Source organism: Papio anubis, chromosome 17 (genome assembly GCF_008728515.1).
Source record: "Papio anubis isolate 15944 chromosome 17, Panubis1.0, whole genome shotgun sequence".
In the NCBI taxonomy this organism is placed as follows: domain Eukaryota; kingdom Metazoa; phylum Chordata; class Mammalia; order Primates; family Cercopithecidae; genus Papio; species Papio anubis.
Genome location: NC_044992.1, coordinates 12,598,593 through 12,619,976, shown reverse-complemented (window position 1 = coordinate 12,619,976; position 21,384 = coordinate 12,598,593).

Sequence of the window (21,384 nt, the reverse complement as noted above, 5' to 3'; positions counted from 1 at the left end):
TCAGAACTTTATGCACATGTACATTTTATTTCTACATGGAAGACACCTGGAGAATGAGTAGCTCTCAAAGAGGTGACTTTGAATTCCAGTCTTTATAGCACCCTCAACAAAGAATAGTAAATTTTTAGAGAAGTGACAAGACAAGCAAAAAGAACTTTGACTCTCTACTAGCAATAAAAAAGCAAAGAAATGGCAGATAAGGGCTAGCTAGTGAAGCTTGTTAACGTAGATTTCTCTGGTACCATCTCCAGGCTGATAAACATGTAAAGGTGACGTCAGTGGTTAAGCTTTGTTCTCCCTGGTAGAGAGGGGCCAGGTTACCTTCTGCCTTTCCAAATCTTTGCCCTGCTCTTAGGCAAATGGAGGGCGAGCAAAGAGCTTTCCTGCATCTGCTTCTTCTTAATTGTCTTCAGCTCAACAATTCTTTATATTTGGGGGAGGCATATTGTGGTCTCCCACTCTGCCATGTGTTGCTACTTTCCTTCTAGGCTGACCTTGCAAGAGGGTTAGCCATACTCTCTCCACTTTCTCACTTCTATTCTTATGCCCCCTTCCATCCAGCTTCCAACTCTGTCACTCCAAAAACTACTCGACAAAGTTGACAGTGACCTCTATTTGGCAAATGGCGATGAACGGATCTTTCCCTGTCTCGTCTTGCCCTCTCAAAAACATTCATGACAGTGAATCACTCTTGTCTCTCTTTGCTGCTCTGTCCCACATTATCCTTGCTTTTCCTCCTACCCGTCAGTCTAGTTGGTTCATCCTCCTCTGTGCAATCACCAGATGGACGGGCCCATCTCCTTTCCATTTCTTTCCCTAGAAGATTTCATCAATTCTCATGGTTAAAATTATCCATGTGCTGATATGCCAAAAGACATGTTTTCATTTCAGATTAGTCCCCTGAGTTCCAGACTTTAATATCTGACTACTTATTTGTCATCTGTACTTTGATGTATCGCAAAATTAAATGTCTCCCCTTTCCCATCAACAACTAATTGTCCAACAACCATCGATCATATCCATCTCTGTAAATGACACCACACTTGGCCTGAACCAAAAATCTATCTTAAATCTACCCATGTATCTCGACCTCCACTGCCCTCCTGGTCCAAGACAGATTTTCCTAGTTCCATCCTTGACCCTTTCCATCTTTGCTCCGGAGCAAGAGTGATCTTAAAATGTAAATCAGAGTGGAATATTGTCTGCTCAAAACTCTTCAATGGCTTAAGTTTGTTCAGGATGCTGTAATGAAACACCTTAGATTAGGTAATTTATAAACAACAGAAATTTACTGCTCGTGGTTCTGGAGGCTAGGAAGTCCAAGATCAAGACACCAGCACATTTGGTGTCTGGTTAGGGACCACTTTCTCTTAGATGGCAACTTCAGTGTGCCCTCGCACAGCAGAAGGGGCAAACAAGCCTCCATGGGCCTCTTTCATAAGGGCCCTCATTCCATTCATGAGGGCATAGCCTTCCCAAGACCTTATCTCTTACTACTCTTGCATTGGAAATTAAGCATCAACATATGAATTTGAGGGGGAACATTGACATTCAGACCATAGCACTTCCCATTGCACTTAGAATAAAGTTTTAACCCCTACTAATGGCCCTCCCTCACCTGGCTTCCATTCAGTCACTGTCTCCAGCTGCATCCCATCCCTAGTGAGCTAGCCCACTAGGCTCAGTCCCTGTGCTTTCTCAATGCCTTGATTTCTTAATTCTCCTTTTCACCTATGGAAATATATGAAGACCAACCAAATGAGAGCAAGCAAAGCTAGCTGCTTAGAGCTTATTAGAAAGGAGTTAGCCATCATCACTTGTATTTTGACAGAGACTCAGAAACAGGAAGAAGAGTAGGAAAGTTTTACAATGGAAAAAGGGAAGGCTTCACATGTGCCCTGATTGGAAGCTGTTGGCATAAGGAAGCTGCTGGCATAAGGAAGCTGCAGGTAGGCCCGCTAAAAGCAGGGCATCCTGTGATTGGTTAGGGGAACATGCTTAGCCTTCTGTGATTGGTATTTATTTATTTATTTATTTATTTATTTATTTATTGAGACAGGTCTCACTCTGTCACCCAGACTGGGATGCAGTGGTGCAATCTTGGCTTACTGCCACCTTTGCCCCCGGGTCGAAGTGATTGTCCTGCCTCAGCTTCCTAAATAGCTAGGATTACAGGCATGCGCCACCACACCCAGTTGATTTTTCATATTTTTAGTAGAGACGGGGTTTCACCATGTTGGCCAGGCTGGTCTCAAACTCCCGAACTCAAGTGATCCACCCACCTCGGCCTCCCAAACAGCTGGGATTACAGGCATGAGCCACGGAGCCTGGCAGATTGATCCTAATCTAGAAACAGGAACAAAACTTAGGTAAACTGCCAATTATCTTCCTTGAGTCCCCTCATATATTCCTGGCCATTTGAAGCCAATTGTCATATGGATTTAGCTTGGTTTCTTTGATTGTTAACAATTGTAAGTGATCTGACTTCCTATAAATCTGACTTTTAGAAAGTTGTCTGGCTTTCGGAGCTGGTTAATGAAATGGTTTCTTGTGCAGGTTGCCGCAGATTGTAGATTCGAGTTGTATTTTTCTATGTGGTCTGGCCATGGCTAGTCTGTATTTCTTTTTTTTTTTTTTTTTTTTTCTTTTTTTTGAGATGGAGTTTTGCTCTTGTCACCCAGGCTGGAGTGCAGTGGCTCGATCTCGACTCCCAGCAACCTCCGCCTCCCGGGTTCCAGTGATTCTCCTGCCTCATCCTCCTAAGTAGCTGGAATTAGAGGCATGTGCCACCAAGTCTAGTTAGTTTTGTATTTTTAGTAGAGACAGGGTTTCTCCGTGTTGGTCAGGCTGGTCTCAAACTCCCAACCTCAGATGATCCACCCGCCTTGGCCTCCCAAAGTGCTGGGATTACAGGTGTGAGCCACCGTGACCTGCGCAGTCTGTATTTCAGTCTCTCACACCTCAAGGCCTTTTCCCATGTTGCTTTCTCTGCATGAAGATCTCTTCCCTCATTGATCACTGATGCTCCTTCTCCTCTTTCAGGTCTCAGCTTAAATGTCACCTTCTCGGGGAGGCCTTCCAAGACCACCATATCCAAACTGTCTCTCTTGCTTTGTTCTCAACCTATTTCCCATATTGTCGTTGTTTCATTTGTAAGACTTGCCAAAATTTGTAATTATTTGTTCTACTTGACATTTTTATCTATCTTCCTGATTAAAATTGAATATGCCACCCCAAAATATGTTATTTTGGCATAAGAATTATTTTAACCTGAAGATAACTAAGAATCGATAGATGCAAAAAAGAGTTTCCTGCCCTCCCCTTATATCCTAAAAGTAGGACATATCTCCCCTTGAGAAGGTGATCCTCCTTTACCAGAGAGAGAAGAGTGACTCTTCTTATTGAAGACAGGGAATTAATGCCAAGGTAAGTTGGTGTAAATGGATCTTACTAGAATACCCCTTATCTTCCTTTAGTCCCTGATATATTTTCTAGACACTTCCCTACAATGTGTCATCACTTGAAGCCCAAGCTCTGTTTCATATCAAAACCCTCTTATATAGCTCTTAAAAGGGCCTTCTAGCCCCCAAGTCTAACCACTATGTTGAGTTCCATTTATTTCCTGTGAACTTTTGTGGACATAAATATTAATAAAACTGTGTCTCTTTTCTCTTGGTAATTTTTTCTGTTAGTTTAATTTGCAACCCCCCTCCTTTTTTTTTTTTTTTTTTTTTTTTTTGAGACAGAGTTTCACTCTTGTTGCCCAGGCTGGAGTGCAATAGCTTGATCTTGGCCCATCACAAACTCTGCCTCCTGGGTTCAAGCGATTCTCCTGCCTCAGTCTCCCGAGTGTCTCAGATTACAGGCATGCACCACCACGCCTGGCTAATTTTGTATTTTTGGTAGAGAAGGGGTTTCTCCATGTTGGTCAGGCTGGTCTTGAACTCCTGACCTCAGGTGATCTGCCTGCCTCGGCCTCCCAAAGTGCTGGGATTACAGGCATGAGCCACCACGCCTGGCCAAGGAGTTTCTAAAGGGCAATGTTTGTTGAGGAGTCAGAGGGGGCATGGAAGAAAAGATGGAAAAGGGAAGCAAGACACAGATCACGGAGAACTTCGTATAGTATACTTATGAGTGTAATTCTTATCCCATGGGCCAGCATTTTTCAAAGCGTGGCCTGAATCAGAATTATCTAACTAAGATCTATTTGTGACTCAGCTTCCTGGGCTTCCTTCCAGATCTATTAGGTCTAAATGTTTAGAGAATAGAAAGCCACCGAAACTATTTAAGATGAGATGGTCAAATTTAAGGTGAAACTTTAGATCAGTTTTATCCCTAGTAAAGAAAGTAGTTGAAAACTAGATTTAAACGTTATCTTTTCTGTTGCTCAAAGGCTCATTGACTAAAAGAATATCCGGACCAGGATTCCTTCTCAGTCAAAGTTTAGGAATACAGTGAATTTTCGTAACAGGAGAGGGAGTATCTTCTGGGACGTAAAGAGCTGGAGAATTTCATCCTAAGCCTCATCCTGCTCCCTCCTTAGACTGCTTGACCTATCCTATGATTACAATACCCTTGTGGGATGAATTCAGCCCCCCTACCCCCAAAGTTTATATGTTTATGTCCTACCTCCCAGTTCTTCAAAATGTAACCTTATTTGGAGATAGGGTCTTCATAGAGGTACTAAAATTCAAAGGAGGTAGTTGGGGTGGGCCCTAGTCCAACATGACTCATGTCCCTATGTAAAGGGCAAATTTGGGCCAGGCGCGGTGGTTCACCCCTGTAATCTCAACACTCTGGGAGGCTGAGGCGGATCACGAGGTCAGGAGTTCAAGACCAGCCTGGCCAACATGGCGAAACCCCGTCTCTACTAAAAATACAAAAAAAACTTAGCTAGGCATGGTGGTGGATGCCTGTAATCCCAGCTACTCACAAGGCTGAGGCTGGATAATCATTTGAACCTGGGAGATGGAGGTTGCAGTGAGCCAAGATTGCACCATTGCACCACTCCAGCCTGGGCAACAGGGTGAGACTCCATCTCCAAAAAAAAAAAAAAAAAAAAAAAGGGCAAATTTGGAGACTGTCATGTGCAAGGGAAGAGCACCACATGGAGATGAAAGTAGAAAGCCTGGTGATGATTCTACGACCAAAGGGCTGCCAGTGATTGATCCAGGAGAGGAACATAGAACAGATCCTCCCTCATAACCCTCAGAAGGAACCAACCCTGATTTGATCTTGAACTTCTGAACTTCGGAACTGCGAGACAATGTCTGTTGTTTAAGCTGGCCAGTGTGTGGCACTTAGTTACGGCAGCCCAAGGAGACTAATTTGGACACCAAAACACAGACACCGCCTGGCCCCTAGTACATAATCTCAGAGATTTTACAAATGAATAATAAATCAAAGAATGAGAGAATTCAGGCTTTTGGTCACTCTAGTCACGGAATGTTGATAAATAATTTGTAGTAGCCAGGCACAGAGGTTCGCGCCTGCAATCCCAGCACTTTGGGAGGCCGAGGTGGGGGGCATTGCTTGGGCCCAGAAGTTTGAGACCAGCCTGGGTAACACAGTGAAACCCCATCTCTACAAAAAGAGAAAAAAAAAATACAGAACTGAGCCAGGCACAGTGGTGCACACGTGTAGTCCCCACCTACTCAGGAAGCTGAGGTGGGAGGATCACCGGAACCTGGGAATGTTGAGGCTGCAGTGAGCTGTAATTGTGCAAATGCACTCCAGAAACCCTGTCCCCCAAAAATAAAAAAAATAATTTGTAGGCTGGGTGCGGTGCCTCATGCCTATAATGCCAGCACTTTGGGAGGCCAAGGCAGTTGGATCACCTGAGGTCAGGAATTCGAGACCAGCCTGGCCAATACAGTGAAACCCCGTCTCTACTAAAAATACAAAAATTAGCTGGGCATGGTGGCAGGTGCTTACAATCCCAGCTACTCTGGAGGCTGAGGCAGGAGAATCACTTGAACTCCAGGAGGCGGAGGTTGCAGTGAGCCGAGATCACGCCACTTCACTCCAGCCTGGGTAAAAGAGCGAAATTCCATCTCAAATAATAATGATGGCAATTCGTAGTGAATATATGACGTTGCTTCCCTTCCTCTGAGCAACAATTCCTTTCCTACTGTGCTCCCAGGAGGATGAAAATCATGGTACCCACTGCCCTCTCCCAAAGGCAAGCATGTCACCTAAGCTAGTCAATCAGAGAACAAGTGACTCGAGATTATTTCAGAGCTGGGCATGTGACTCAATCCAAGCCAACCAGGTCCCAAGAGTTCTCTGTTGGAGCTAGTAAGAAAGTAATTCGTGGCTTTGAAATCTAGGTATTGGGAAAATGGGCAGCTGGAGCTGATGGCAACCCCATAACCCAGAATGCATATGCAGGTTGCCCACCTGCAGGATGAGAGAAATTGATCAGCAAGTATTAAGAAGCAGAGACAAGAAAGAGAGGAAAGAGGAGGACAACACCTCTAGTCTTCACTGTGCTCTGGGCAGATCAACTGCTGTCCCCTGCTTGTGAAAGTCAATAAATTTCCTTTCTGTCTAAGCTAGTTTAAGTTATGTTCTTCTCATTTGCAGGCAAAAGCATACTGGGGAATTCAATGTTATTACTCTTAAGAACAGTTGTCCATAAGCTGTGCATAGCTATAACTGTGCTTTCCTTAGTGAATCCCTGCAGAGGAACACAGTGTACCTGAGTTACTAACATCTATTTTCTTTGAACTATTCCCATTGCACCCGTGGTTCACATGGGATACGGAAATGTTTCATGGTCCTGCACAGCACACTTTGTTTTTAACCTGTCCTGTCATTTAACTAACTCTGATGCATTAAGAATCACGCGAATTTGTGTTCAGAGCTCAGGGGTTCCAGAAAATTGAAGAAAACACAACTACTGGTGCCATTGTCACCCTGCTTTGCCCTTGCCCATATTCAATACCAGTGCCTCCTAAATATACGTGGAAAACTATCAATTTATATCCTTAGTGACCTGGTTTGAGGAGCGCCTCAGAGCCACCTCTAGAGATGGGGGATTTTGGCATTTTGTGCCCCCACCTTCTGTTCAATGAGGGAAGCTCTGATTTGAATTACTTTGTTTATTGGAACATATATTTGAGTTAATTTGCATGACATATATTGGAGTAAAGTAATTACATATTTCAATATAATTTAATAGAGTAGCAGAAACTGCTGCTAGGTCCTGAGTACATATGTTTATTGCATCAATAAATGAATAAGAAGGCATTACTGGACTGAGATTAGTGCCCCTACCACAACGTCTCCTGCCCTGTTGTGCCTGCAGAGTAGCTCTGACTATGAATCTGATGTACCTGAGCAGAGGTACTGCAGTGGGTGGCTGGGGGCCCTGGCAGGTGGAATGAATCCTTGCTCTGCCATGAACTACTTACACGGCCTTGGATAAGTTACTCAAGTCCTTGAGCTTCCTCAGCTGTCAAATGGAGACAATAGCAGGAAGTCCCTTGTAAGACAGTAGTAAGGACTGAATTCCTCTAAGCATACACAGTGTTGACAACAGTTCCTGGCGCACCCAAAGCTTAGGGAAGAGTCCAAGGCAGGCAGGGTCTTTGCCAGCCTCTCCCACTCCGCCAAAAGCCATTCTGCACACAGGATATGTTGAGAAAAGGACAGTAAGGCTGGAGAGCTGGGAAAACCAGGAGGAATGTGTATCATACTCATCTGTATTGTGCAGTGCAGGACAAGTGGCTTATTCCTCTGCACACATTTTCTATTAAAAAGAACAAGAAAGAAAAGGAAAAATCCTGGCACCATCCGGTGTATCTGTCCCCTGGGTTTTGTGCAGGGAATGGCTAGCGATGACTAATCTGATATCAGAGTTAGCTTGATCGCCAAGGACTTAATTTATGAAGTGTTTAGTACGTTCCTGACAAAAATCGGCTCCAAACTGTGGACACACATTCATTCATGCCTTATGGCTCCCAGCTGCAGTGCTGCAGCTATAAATGCTCATTGTTGGAAGGCTGGAGGGTGCTGGGAGTGGTGGGAATGAGTGTTTCTATAGAGTGGGCAGGAGAGCAAGACTCCCACAAGACCTGAGGGCTCAAAAAAATGGGCACCGGCAGGCATGGGGAGGGGGCAGGAGGAGGGCTGAGGGTTGGTCTTGCCTATTGGAAGTGCGAAAGAACCTGTGGATCACCCTGGTTGCTCACCATCTCTGGAATTCTGCTGCTGACAAGCTGACAATAGGGATGAAGGGGGCAGAGGTGATTCACTTCTCTACAATTTGTAGATAGGGTTGTGAAGACCTGTGACTTCATGGGGTGAATCTGTTTAATAAAAAGTATCAACCATTTAATAGAATGCAAAAAAGAAAAATGTCTAGAAAACAATTTTGAATAGAGCGTTCTTTCTGCAGGCTTAGGAAAGGCTGTTTAGCTTGAACTAACTGCCCAGTGAATGAATGAATGAATGAATGAATGAATGAATGAATGAATGAATAATGGACACTTCCTCATTTTGACTTTGGTCAAACTATCTGCCTTCTGTAACCCTCTATTTCCATAGCACAGAGAATAGAGCAGCATGCCCTGACTGCTCCACAAGATGGTTATTTAGCACAAGCAAGATAACATATATGGAAGCTCTACAAAGCCCATTTCAAATGCAAGGGAATGCCATGGGGTGACAATGTAGTCTCGTGGCTGTGTGAAGCTCTGCACCAGTTGATTACGGAGTTGGAGGAGCTCAGGTACTGAAAATTGTGGGAGCACCACTGGTCACCCACAGGCCAAGGCAATGTCAAGCTCAAATAATAGTGTACCCCTTGATCAAATTTGAATGAGATGTAAATGAAGCGTTTTAACAAAAAAATCTTTTTGGTCTCTTATATGCCATTTTGGTTGAGCGGTTATCTGAATTATAAGATGACAAGGAAATATGTACAGCAGCTAGGGAGTTTGCAAGGTTGTTACTCAATTTCTCTTTGTTTGTTTGTTTTTCTGACTCACGGTTAAGCAAATTTTTATTGTGCCCTGTTATTGCTGACACACATCTTGGCCATGATGTGGTTCAGGACATGCTACCCCAAAATATGGCATGTTGGCATTTGAGAAAACAGCAGAAGCAGGAAATTCCCTCTCATTTCCCACCCCCCAACCCTTCTTTCCTGAAGCAGGTCGTAAGATTCTCATTCCAGAGTTGCCCTTCGTGTACCCAGAGGAAAGGAACTTTCTTTTTTTTTTCTTTTTTTTTTTTTTTTTGAGACGGAGTCTCGCTCTGTCCCCCTGGCTGGAGTGCAGGGGCGCGATCTCAGCTCACTGCAAGCTCCGCCTCCTGGATTTATGCCATTCTCCTGCCTCAGCCTCCTGAGTAGCTGGGACTACAGGCGCCCACCACCGCGCCCGGCTAATTTTTTGTATTTTTAGTAGAAACGGGGTTTCACCGTGTTAGCCAGGATGGTCTCGATCTCCTGACCTTGTGATCTGCACACCTCGGCCTCCCAAAGTGCTGGGATTACAGGCATGAGCCACCGCGCCCAACCGGAAAGGAACTTTCTTGTCTTTGAAAGTTCACACTGATCACACAGGCCTTGCTGAGTTTCCCCCAGTTTATTCCCTTAGATCAGACTCCCTTTGTCCAATTATAGTTCTTCACAACTACCCGCTCTTCACCAAACTTTGTATAAAAATACACAAGTTTAACTGTTTCTTTGGGTTTTCATTTCCTTACGAAGGCTCCCATGTCACATAAAACTTACATTAAATAAATGTGTATGCTTTTCTCTTGTTAATCTGTCTCTTGTTACAGGATCCTCAGATGTGAACCTAGGGATGGGTGAGGAAAAGCTGTTTCTCCTCCCCTCCAGCTGTATTTGAAAATGTATGCAAGGCTACAAGGAGCATTTAAAAATTAAAAAAAAAAAAAAAAGTATTAGTTTTGGTTCCCCCCAAGTAGTTCCTGGGACAATGATTTGGGTGTAAGTTGTTGACATGATTGAGTGAGTTCCTGCATGGGCAGCTGAGGTTTTTTATAGACCGAATAGAAGATGCTTCAGAATTGTCTTTTCAGGAGGCAAGGAAGCTGGGGTATTTATCCACCAACTCCCATTTATCTCTGCATGAGAGTCCATCCTAGCGATAACTCCCTGGTGCTTCTGGCAAGGTCCAGCACTGACTGAGAATACCCTAGAGGCCAGGTAAAAACACTCAGGCAGAAACAGGGTTTTAGGGAGGGTGTATTTTAGGATATACAGGAAATACCCACCTACGATGCAGAAGAAAGTTTTCTGATTTTTTTCCGGGGTTGGTCAAAATCTATGGGAGGGTCATTAACAGTCTACCACACAAAGAAAGCAAATAAATCTAGGGGAAGTAATGGCCTTAAAGTTATCAATGCCACTCATCATTTCCTAACACCATCCAACCCTTCCTGTGACTTTTTTCAGAGTCTAATGTTTCTGGGAGCATGGAACCTGAAAGCAGAAGCCAGGGCTTGAAACATGCAATGAATGGAGGCCTTCAGTTTCAGCCCAGGATTTCCTGCATCAGAATTAGTTGGGGCCAGGTGTGGTGGCTCACACCTGTAATCCCAGAACTTGGGGAGGCCGGGCCAGGTGGATCGCTTTAGCTCAGGATTTCAAGACCAGCCTGGGCAACATGGCAAAACCACCTCTCTACAAAAAAAGAGCTGTGCATGGTGGTATGCACCTGTGGTCCTACCTTCTCGGGAGGCTGAGGTGGGAGGAGCACTTGAGCCCAGGAGGTCGAGGCTACAATCGTGCCACTGCACTCCAACCTAGGTGACAGAGATCTCCAAAATAACCAAAGAAAAAAGAGCAACAAAACAAGAATCACTTGCAGGGTGCCTCAACAATTTACATTCCCGTCCTTCCCAGGCTTACCAAATTTGGGTTCTGGGAAGTGAGGTGTTAGGTGTATGCATTTATAACAAAAACTCCAAGTGGTTCTCATAAAAATGACCTAATCTTCAGCCCAGCTTTCTCTAAACCTCCAGTTACCCAGTAGTCACTCAAAATTTCATCACACCAGTGGAAAATGGTGTTTAGCCAGAGGTGCCACCTGTAAGACTTAACCCGTGCAAGGCTGGCGGTCAAGGGTGCCCATCTGCCTGGGCAGCCCAGAGCACCTTCAGCCACGTGGGTTATGGTGCTGAGAAACCCACCCTCCCACACACAGCACCTTCCCACCGGGTACACCTAGTATTGCTCTCCTTTCTACTTTTGCCTTTGCAGACCTCAGCTTCCTGCTTCGCCTATCCATAGTCAAGTTCCCTTATCCATCTATGTTGGCTTTGTGGAGACAGTGAAAGTAACACATGGGGAAGGGTGTGGCTCAATATGGAACTCTGGTGGAAAAAATCGTTTTGAGCTCTACTCAAAAAGTATCCATAGCGCCGGGTGCGGTGGCTCAAGCCTGTAATCCCAGCACTTTGGGAGGCCGAGGCAGGCAAATCACGAGGTCAGCAGATCGAGACCATCCTGGCTAACACGGTGCAACCCCGTCTCTACTAAAAAATGCAAAAAACTAGCTGGGCGAGGTCGCGGGCGCCTGTAGTCCCAGCTACTCGGGAAGCTAAGGCAGGAGAATGGCGTGAACCCGGGAGGCGGAGCTTGCAGTGAGCCAAGATGGCGCCACTGCCCTCCAGCCTGGGAGACACAGCGAAACTCCGTCTCAAAAAAAAAAAATCGGTAGAATCAATGAATGGGTCTCTGTGTCCTGGGTCTTTGTTATCTTTGTTTGTCTCTTCCTGTCTTCCTCTTTCTCTCTTCACAGTCTGATGTAGTTTGGATATTCGTCCCCTCCAAATTTCATTGGAAGTGGGGCCTGAAGGGAGGCGTTTGGATCAGAGGACGGATTCCTCATGAATGGCTTGGTACTGTCCTCGTGGTAATGAGTCAGTTCTCATCCTATTAGTTCTCCTGAGATCCGATTGTTAAAAAAAGCCTGGCACCTCCTCCTCTCTCTCTTTCCTCCTCTCTCCCTGTGTGATGCCTGCTCCCCTTTCACATGAATGGAAGCATGCTGAGGCCTTCCCAGAAGTGGATGCTGGTGCTCTGCTTCCTGTACAGCCTGCAGAACTGTGAGCCAAATGAACCTCTTTTCTTTGTGCATTACCCATTCTCAGGTATTCCTTGATAGCAACACAAAACAGACTAAGACATACTCTCTACCTCCCCTCTGCTATCCCCATCCTTCTCTAATATTTCTTCTGGTTTCTGACTCCCCTCAGCCCATCCCTCCTCCCTCTTTCTTTATATGACTATAACTTATTACTAAATTATTTGTGACTCATTCTTATTAGACATCATTTTATCTTTCTTTCAATTACAAAGCATGTAAGACATTTCATATTTCTGCCTTTGTCTCAAACTACTCTTCTTTGACATCTTTGTTCTAAAGTTTCTTTTTAATATATGGAGCTCTCAATTTGTTCTTGCCAGTCACTGAGTATTAGAAGGAAAGAAACTTTCTGAATATACGAACGACTGTGTGCACACACACATGCACACATGCACACACACACACATCAAAGTGTCTCGGGGCAGTGCCTTCCTGGACATTAGGTCAAGAACCACGAACTCTCAATCTCACCAACCTGTTTTTGTTTTTGTCATTCACTCAACGATTTCATACATACCTAAAGATGATTAAGTCAAGAGAGCAAATCTAAGAGACTTTTGTTCCAACTCAAGAAAAAACTGATGTTGCTGTTACATTATGTGGGAGGCCGAGGAGGTAAAATGAGGATCAAGCCGGATTCCACATTGCAAACTGAATCTCCTCTGACTCCTAGCCCACGCCGTGAAGGGAGAATTATCCTTTGCTCATGTGAAACTACTGCGAGCCTGAATTTTGATTTAAAGAATGTGCCATCATTCAGAGATGTCAGTTTGTTTGTAGTTCTCTTTACATGGAAGTCTATAAATTAAGGAAGAGTTAAGGAGGAAAAGGGGGATCTGGATAGGAGCAAAAAGGGTGAGTTGTGATGTCTAAAAGGAACAAGTGCTGAGTCTTTGATGATTTACAGCTTATAAAACAAGAAAAGAACACAGCCAGGAGGACATCAAAAGGCTGTGCTGGCACAATGCCTGTGATGTAAGGTGCCTAGGAGCCCAGGAACTCTGTAGACTAGACACAGCTTCTCCCAGGCCCATCTTATATCCTAGGGCCGTATCAATGGGCACTTCTATTTTAAAGATGAGGAAGTTGAGGACTGGGGATGACCATGGGAACTACTAGGGGGAGGTCCCCTTGGTTTTAGATTTATGGGCTCTATCTAGTACTTAGAGCCACCCATGCTTTAGTAGTCAATTTATAAGGAGCAATAAAAAGAGTTCCTAGAAACTGAGAGAGCAAAGTCAGGAAGTCACAGGAGATGACGTGGCCAATTTGAAGGAGGTGAATTCACCTGGAGCATTTCTAACCTTCCCAGTTTCCCTCCCCAGCCCACACCTCAAAATGGGGAAGACACTGCAGGTCATATTATTATGCCTCCCTCCTTTCCATGCAAAGTCAGGGAAAAGGAGATGGGAGGGGAAGGGTTTAATTGGCCAAGTGGTGGTTACGCACCTGTCCACCATTCTAGGCCAGGAAAATGAAAGAAGAGATTCACTCAGAAAGCTTGTTTCTCTACTCAGCTATCAGCAGAAAAGGAGAGGGCATTTTGGCATAAATACAAGTACATTAGTTTTATTTTTATGTATTTGATTTTTTCAGATACAGGGTATTGATCTGTTGCCCAGGCTTTAGTGCAGTGGCACAATCATAGCTCTCTGCAGCCTCAACCTCCTGGGCTCAAGTGATCCTCCCATCTCAGCCTCCCAAGTAGCACTACCAGCACACACCACCACACCTGGCTAATTGTTTTAATGTTTATTTTTTAGAGACAGAGACTCACTATGTTGCCCAGTCTTGTCTTGAACTCCTGGCCTCAAGCAAGCCTCCTGCCTCGGCCTCCCAAAGTGCTGGGATTACAAACATGAGCCGCTGTTCTGAGCCTGTGCTAGTTTAATACCATCTACTCAATTCAGCCCTTACAGCCATATTGAGAGCATACACAAAGACACACACACACACACTCTCTCTCTCTCTCTCTCTCTCACATACACACACACACACATGCACACACACACTCACTGTTCACGCATCCAGGACATTCAAAAAAGAATAGAGAAACATAAAATATGGAATTGAGTTTTCAAGCCACATTGCCATGTATGAAGACTGTGCAAATTAGAGAAAGACATACCATCCCCAATGAGCAGATGCCCAGCTTGGTGATCGGTTACTGTCCTTGTGCTACAAAAACGATGCTTCTGACCTATGACAGAGTGTGTAGTGTCAAGAATAGTGTACGTAGGCTGAATATGAGTGCCAACACATCCCTTCCGCTGGCACATATGAAATATCCAAACTGCCCATGGATACATGGAAACCTTAAATGTTGGAACCAGGTCCAAATTTTACTCCATTACCTGGACTTGACCTTTTCCTCTTCTTTCTGTCTGTCTCTGCTTCCCAAAGGGCCTAGTTGTAACTCAATGTCAAATATATCTCTGCCGGAAACCAAGTCTGGCATTAGTCTTTCATTTTTGGTAAGCCCAAGAGCATCACTGCAGGCAACAGGTGGAGGCGGGGAAGGGACTCCGCAAAGAAGAAAAATGATTTTTCTAACATTGAAGATGGTATTCCATCCCCTGTCCTGCCTCCTCATGAAATTCTCAAATGGTGAACATGGCTGGAAGTCAAAGTAAACACAGACAGGTGTGTGCCCACAATCATAGACCAAAAAAGACTATATATCTGAAATCAAGACAAGACCCAAACCATTTGCTCATTTATTCAACAAATGTTTGTTGAATCTCTGATGTGTGACCAGGGATGTGATAGAAGCCGTGGAAAGAAAGAGATGCTTACACCATCTCTGTCTCAAGTATTATCAGGGCTTAATTTGACTCCAAGGCAAACCAAAGAGGGCTCTCATACCCTGAACAAACTATCCCATCAGGGCCCTCCCTGGCATCACCTCCCACCTGAGGTCTCAAAGGAATCTCCTGAGCCACAGAAACCAGGATGGCTTGAGGCTGGGCAGATGGCATTGGATGGGCAGCTCCAGCCAGCCACTGACAAGAATTTCTTCATCAATTTCCCGTTCCATTAATAATACCTCAGTAATGAGGCAGAAGATGACTGAGGCGGGTGGAAAAACAAGATGGGTGTGGTAGGATGTGGGAAGGTTTTCTGTGAAACATCAAGAACTTTTCCAAGCCGGAAATCAGAATGGAGCTTCGGGGGTATTTGCTCTGATGTGGTGATGTGTGTCTGTACAACAGAGAAAAGATGTCGTTTTTCCCCAAATTAAAGTTAGAGGCAACTTGGAAGCTCCTGCTCCTTTTTCCTTTTGAGGAAAGCTGGATTCTGTTCAAATCAAATACAACCAAGAGAGATACCAAGGGAGACGCCAGGGAATGCACCTTCATCCCTGTCTGGAGGCAGAGTTGGCCAGTGCCCCAGCTTCTGGGTCTGGTTTGGGTTTAGTCACTCTCGACTCTGCTCCCCTGCCTAGAAGGCTGCTCAAATCAGTTGACCTGAGCCTCATGCTACCTCCTACCAAGAATCTTTGAAAAACATGCGTTCACCACATGGCAGCTAATTCTACTGGAAACAGCGGGCGAGACTAGGAAATAACTCACACAATCCCCAACCTAGCCCTCTCTTAAGGCAGTATAAGCCTGAGGGCCATAGCTGCACTGAAGAGAAATCAGTATCACATGGTGTAGTGTGTGTGTGTGTCTTATCCCAAGCTTCCCAAAGCAATTACTACAGGAGAGTGCACACATGCACACACGTGCACACACACACACAAAACCTGTGCCCTTTGCAAACTACCTGGTTTCTTATCTGGTTTTCAAGGGGAAGAATGGGTGCTAGATTGGATCTTTGTTTTCCTGACATTTTCTTCTTGGTAAATACCCCGTGGCTCATAAATATGACACAAAGGCTTAAACCAGAAAGACCCTGAGGAAAAATAGGGAGAGCGTAGTCTGAGCCAGAAGGGGCAAATGCTAACACTCGTGATGCCTCGCTGACTTCCCTGTAATGTCTTTCTTCTGCTGGACAGCTGCCCCAGGAGCCCACGTGGAGCTGTGAGAAGTGCATTAAGACTGACCTGGCTTCAAGCCCTGGTCTTCCCACAGTGACAGGAGCGCTTGAGCTGATGCTCCCTAAGATCCCTTCCAACTCTGATATTTTACGAGTCTGTGATTCCCTAAGATTTGTAAAACTGACATAGGGTCTTTTATGCACATAAAAAGAAACAGAGCCTTTAACTCAACAATTCCACTCCTAGAAATGTATCCTAAAAAGATAATCCAACATGTGTGCAAAGCTGTAGGTACAAGAATGTTCGCTGCAGTGTTATTTATGACAGCAAAGAGTTAGGAAACCTTGGTATTCAGCAATAAAAGATTAGTTAACTCAGCATTTCGCAAAGTGTATCCTGTGATATGAATGGGTGTTACTAGAAAAAATAAAAAAGAAGAACAGAAAGGGGTTGTAGCATTCCACGGTCAGAAATTTTAAAGAAACATCACCATAAACAAATAATACAGTCAAAAAATTATTTTACTCAGGAACTTCCTTTGCCTTTTATACAGCATATATTAAGCACTCAATAAAATTTGTTGAATGATTGAACAGATGAATGGATATTTACAGTTGGTAAAAATGTTATTTCCTTCTTTTAAAAAAAATTTTTCTTTGAGACAGGGTGTGGCTTTAGCACCCAGGCTGCAGTGCAATGGTGTGATCTCAGCTCACTGCAACCCCCGCCTCCCAGGTAAAAGTGATCTTGTCACCTCCAACCAGTAGCTTGAACTACTGGAGCATGCCACCATGTCTGGCTAATTGTGTGTGTGTGTGTGTGTGTGTGTGTGTGTGTGTGTGTTTGTTGTAGAAACGAAGTCTCACTGTGTTGTTCAGGCTGGTCATGAACTCCTGAGCTCAAGCGATCCGCCTGCCTTGGCCTTCCAAAGTGCTGGGATTACAGGCCTGAGCCGCTGTGCCTGGCATATTTGCTTCATTTTTTTAAGTCATGGAATATAATGCCTCCCAGGATGGTATAGTAGTCATTTAAGGAGCATAAAGGGTAGGAATTAGATGATATTTGGACTTTATTTATTTTTGGCTTTTTTTTTCCAGGAAAATATTTTAGGTGGATGAGCAGGGTTTATCTTATAAAATTCCTGGAGGTCAAGATATCCTGCCTCTGGCACTCTTTGGATGCAGGACCTCAGCCTAGAGAACAGGCGAGCAGCATAAGATATTGTTCATGCAGCTACCCAACAAGCCTCGTCTGTTTTCTATAAAAATGATTAGCTCAGAATGGAAGTATATATTTGTTTGGAATCCCAGATCTCAGAGTCTTCAGCTAACACCTACTGACACTGCAACTATTCACAGGCAATATGTGCATTCTAAATAAGACAAGGGATATTTATATTATTTATGACTCTGAGCCTTTATTCCCAGACTCTTCAGAATCAGATTCCTGGTGAGCTGGGCTGGACCACATGTGAGTTTAAAAAGGCTTCTTTGTGTTCCTGGCCTTGCTTAATCTAAAAGTATATTTGTGGCAGAATCAAGAGTTTATAAATGTCTTAACAAACTGGAGCTTAAGACCTAAAGCAAAAAAGTTATTGGCCACAAGAATAATATCTAACATTTATTGAGTTCTTAGGGTATGCCAGCATTGTTCTAAGTGACTTTATATGGCTTAACTCATCATTCTTACAGCAGTACTACAAGTATCAAGGACTATTGAGTCAACTGAGTACGACTGTGATCACTTTTTTTACAGTTGAGAACCACTAAAGAACAGAGAGGTAAAACAACTTGCCCAAGGTCACACAGCTAATGATCAAACTAGGATTTAGCAGTCTGTGTACAGAATCTACACTCTCAGATATTGCATGATATTGTCTCTTAAATTACTCCTAGATTCTTTAAAACAAATAAACCAAAAACATTGTTCTATTGAGATACGGCAAATTCACAGTACAGATTGGTGACCTTTTAGAAAATGAACCCATCTGACTAGCTACCACCTAGATCACAAAACAGAGCATCAGCCACAGTGCAGAAGCCTGCTGTATAATTCCATCTTCAAAGGTAATCACTCTTTTGACTTTCATCACCATAAATTAGTTTTGCCTGTTTTTGAACTTTATATAAGTGGAATTATAATGTGTATGCTGCTTTTAGTCTGTTTTTCTTCTATTCGCCATCAAATCTGTAAGGTTTGTCCATGTTGTGGAGTGTGTAGCAGTTGCTGGTCCTTCTTCATGTATGTCTCATCACAGGTTTTTGTGCAACCTGCAAGCTAATAACAGTTTTTATATTTTTTAATAGTAAAAAAAAATCTAAAGAAAAAGAATATTTTCTAAAGTGGATTGTATGGAATTCAAGTTTCAGTATCCGTAGATAAAGTTCTAGAAGCACAGCCATGTTCACTTATGTATCCTCTGTGGCTGCTTTCATGATTCAAAAGCAGAGATGAGTTGTTGTGTCAGAACCTGAACAGCCTGCAAAGTCTAAAAGATTTACCATCTGATCTTTTACAGAAAAAGTTTACCGAACCTGCTATGTAGTCTTCCATGGTGTGAATGAATTATAATTTATTAGTCATTTAGTTGTTGATAGACGTTCAGGTTGTTTCCAATGGTAATGAGGGGTGGGGTTATAAGAAACAGTGATGTTATAGACACCCGTGGATATGTCTTTTGGTACACACGTATACATTTCTGTTGATATACTGAAATATGGAACTGCTGTGTCTCAGAATATTCATGTGTTTTTCAAAGTAGGTGCACCAATTTACAGTCAGCAGTAATGCAACTGGCAACTCTGTCATAAATCAGGTGACCAAATATGTGTGAGTCTGTTTCTGGACTCTCTATTCCATTGAACGTATTAATAACCCACAGCCTTAATTACTATAGTTTCAGTAGTACATCTAATATGATCCATGGATCATGTTAGTAACCCAAAGCCTTAAGTACTATAGTTTTAAATACATCTTAAAGTTTAATACATCTTACTCATCTTTGACGTTGGCCATTCTTAGCTCTGGAGTCTTACTCTATCTCCTAGGCTGGAGTGCAGTGGTGTGATCTCAGCTCACTGCAGCCTCCGCCTCCCAGATTCAAGCAATTCTCTGCCTCAGCCTCTTGAGTAGCTGGGATTACAAGCATGCACCACCACACCTGGCTAATTTTTGTATTTTTTAGTCAAGATGGGTTTTTGCCATGTTGGCCAGACTGGTCTTGAACTCCTGGCCTCAAGTGATCCACCCACCTTGGCCTCCCGCACCTGGCCCCATATAAAGTATAGAATCAGCTTGTCAATTTCCACAATTATAAAATCTGCTGGGATGTGATTTGGACTGAATTAAATATATATAGATCAATTTCAAGAAAATAAGAAACAACCTTGACTCTTTCAATCCATGAACTTGGTATTTCCTTCCATTTATCCTCAGTAACTGTGTGTAGTTTTCTGTGTAGGAATCTCGAGTATCTTTCATTGGCATTTCCTAGGCATTTGATGTTTGTGATGCTCTTTTGAATCACATCTCTCCATTAATTCTCCAAACTAACAAAGAACCTCTGTACACAAAATCCCGAGCACCCACAGAACATCCTTCTGCAAGTCTTCTTTTCATCCCCTCTCTTGTGAGATGTTCTTCTGGCTTTTCCAACTTACCAGGATCCTGATTGTATTTGAAATCCAGAAAAAAAAATTTTTTTTGAGACGGAGTCTTGTTCTGTCTCCCAGGCTGGAGTGCAATGGCCGGATCTCAGCTCACTGCAAGCTCCACCTCCGGGTTTACGCCATTCTCCTGCCTCAGCCTCCCGAGTAGCTGGGACTACAGGCACCCGCCACCTTGCCCAGCTAGTTTTTTGTATTTTTTCAGTAGAGACGCAGTTTCACCGTGTTCGCCAGGATGGTCTCGATCTCCTGACCTCGTGATCCGCCCATCTCGGCCTCCCAAAGTGCTGGGATTACAGGCTTGAGCCACCGCGCCCAGCCTTGAAATAATCTATCTCTTACTTGAAATCCTCTCAGGGCCCAGGAGCAGGAGCTCACACTTGTAATTCCAGTGCTTTGGGAGACTGAAGCATGAGGACTGTTTGAACCCAGAAGTTTGAAAACAGCCTGGGAAGCATAGGGAGACCTCATCTCTTAAAAAAAATTTAAAAAGTAGCTGGGCATGCTGGTATACACCTGTAGTTCCAGGAGACTGAGGACTGGGAGGCTGAGGTGGGAGAATCACTTGAGCCTGGGAGGTTGAGGCTGAGGCTGCAGTGAGCCATGATCATGCCACTGCACTCCAGACTGGGCAACAGAGCCAAATGCTGTCTCAAAAAAAAAAAAAGGAAGGGAGTGGAGGGGGCTGGGGTGAGAGAAAGAAATCCTCACAGACCCTGACGTACTTTGGATATTTGTCCCCTCCAAATCTCATGTTGAAATGTGACTTCCAATGTTAGAAGTGGGGCCTACTGGGAAGTGTTAGATGATATGGGTGGATCCCTCATGAATGGCTTAGCACCGTCCCCTTGGTGATGAGTCAGTTCTTGCTTAATTAGTTCACACAAGATCTGGTTGTTTAAAAGAGCCTGAGGCCTCTCCCTTCTCTGGCTTGCCCTCTCTCTTGCCATGTGACAGCCTGGCTCCTCTTCACCTTCTGCCGTGATTGGAAGCTTTCTGAAGCCCTCACCAGATCCAGGCACCCTACTTTGTGTACAGCCTGCAGAACCATGAGCCAATTAAAACTCTCTTCTTCATAAATTATCTAGCCTCAGGTATTCCTTTATAGTAACACAAAACGGACTAATACAGACCCCTGCAATCCCACAGTAATGCCTCCAGTTAGTGGTAATTATTATCCTTTTTGCTTATTTGCCAAGTAATGACCCTCTGCTGCTTCACCTCTCTTGGGAGTACATTGCTAAGGAAGTTTTCAATGTCAATACACAACTTTTAATATCTTGCCTCTTCAAATATAGTGCACATTCACCAAACACAAATATACCTTATTTTTCACTTTCAGTGTCCCTCAAATATTCTTCCAGAGTAGTGTGTTCAGAAGGAATTTAATGTTAGCTCTCCGTTTGATTGAATTCTAGCTTCATTTCCCTGAACATAGTTTAGCTGAAGATTGATGCAAACCTGTTACTATTTCCTATTCTTTCTGTAATTGACTCGTATATCATACAGAGTAATTCACGGATTTAAAATCTCATAATGCCTTAAAGTTAAGCTTTTCAGTAAATTAATATTTTTTGTTTTCTTTCCTTCTTCTTTCTTACTTTTTGGTGGG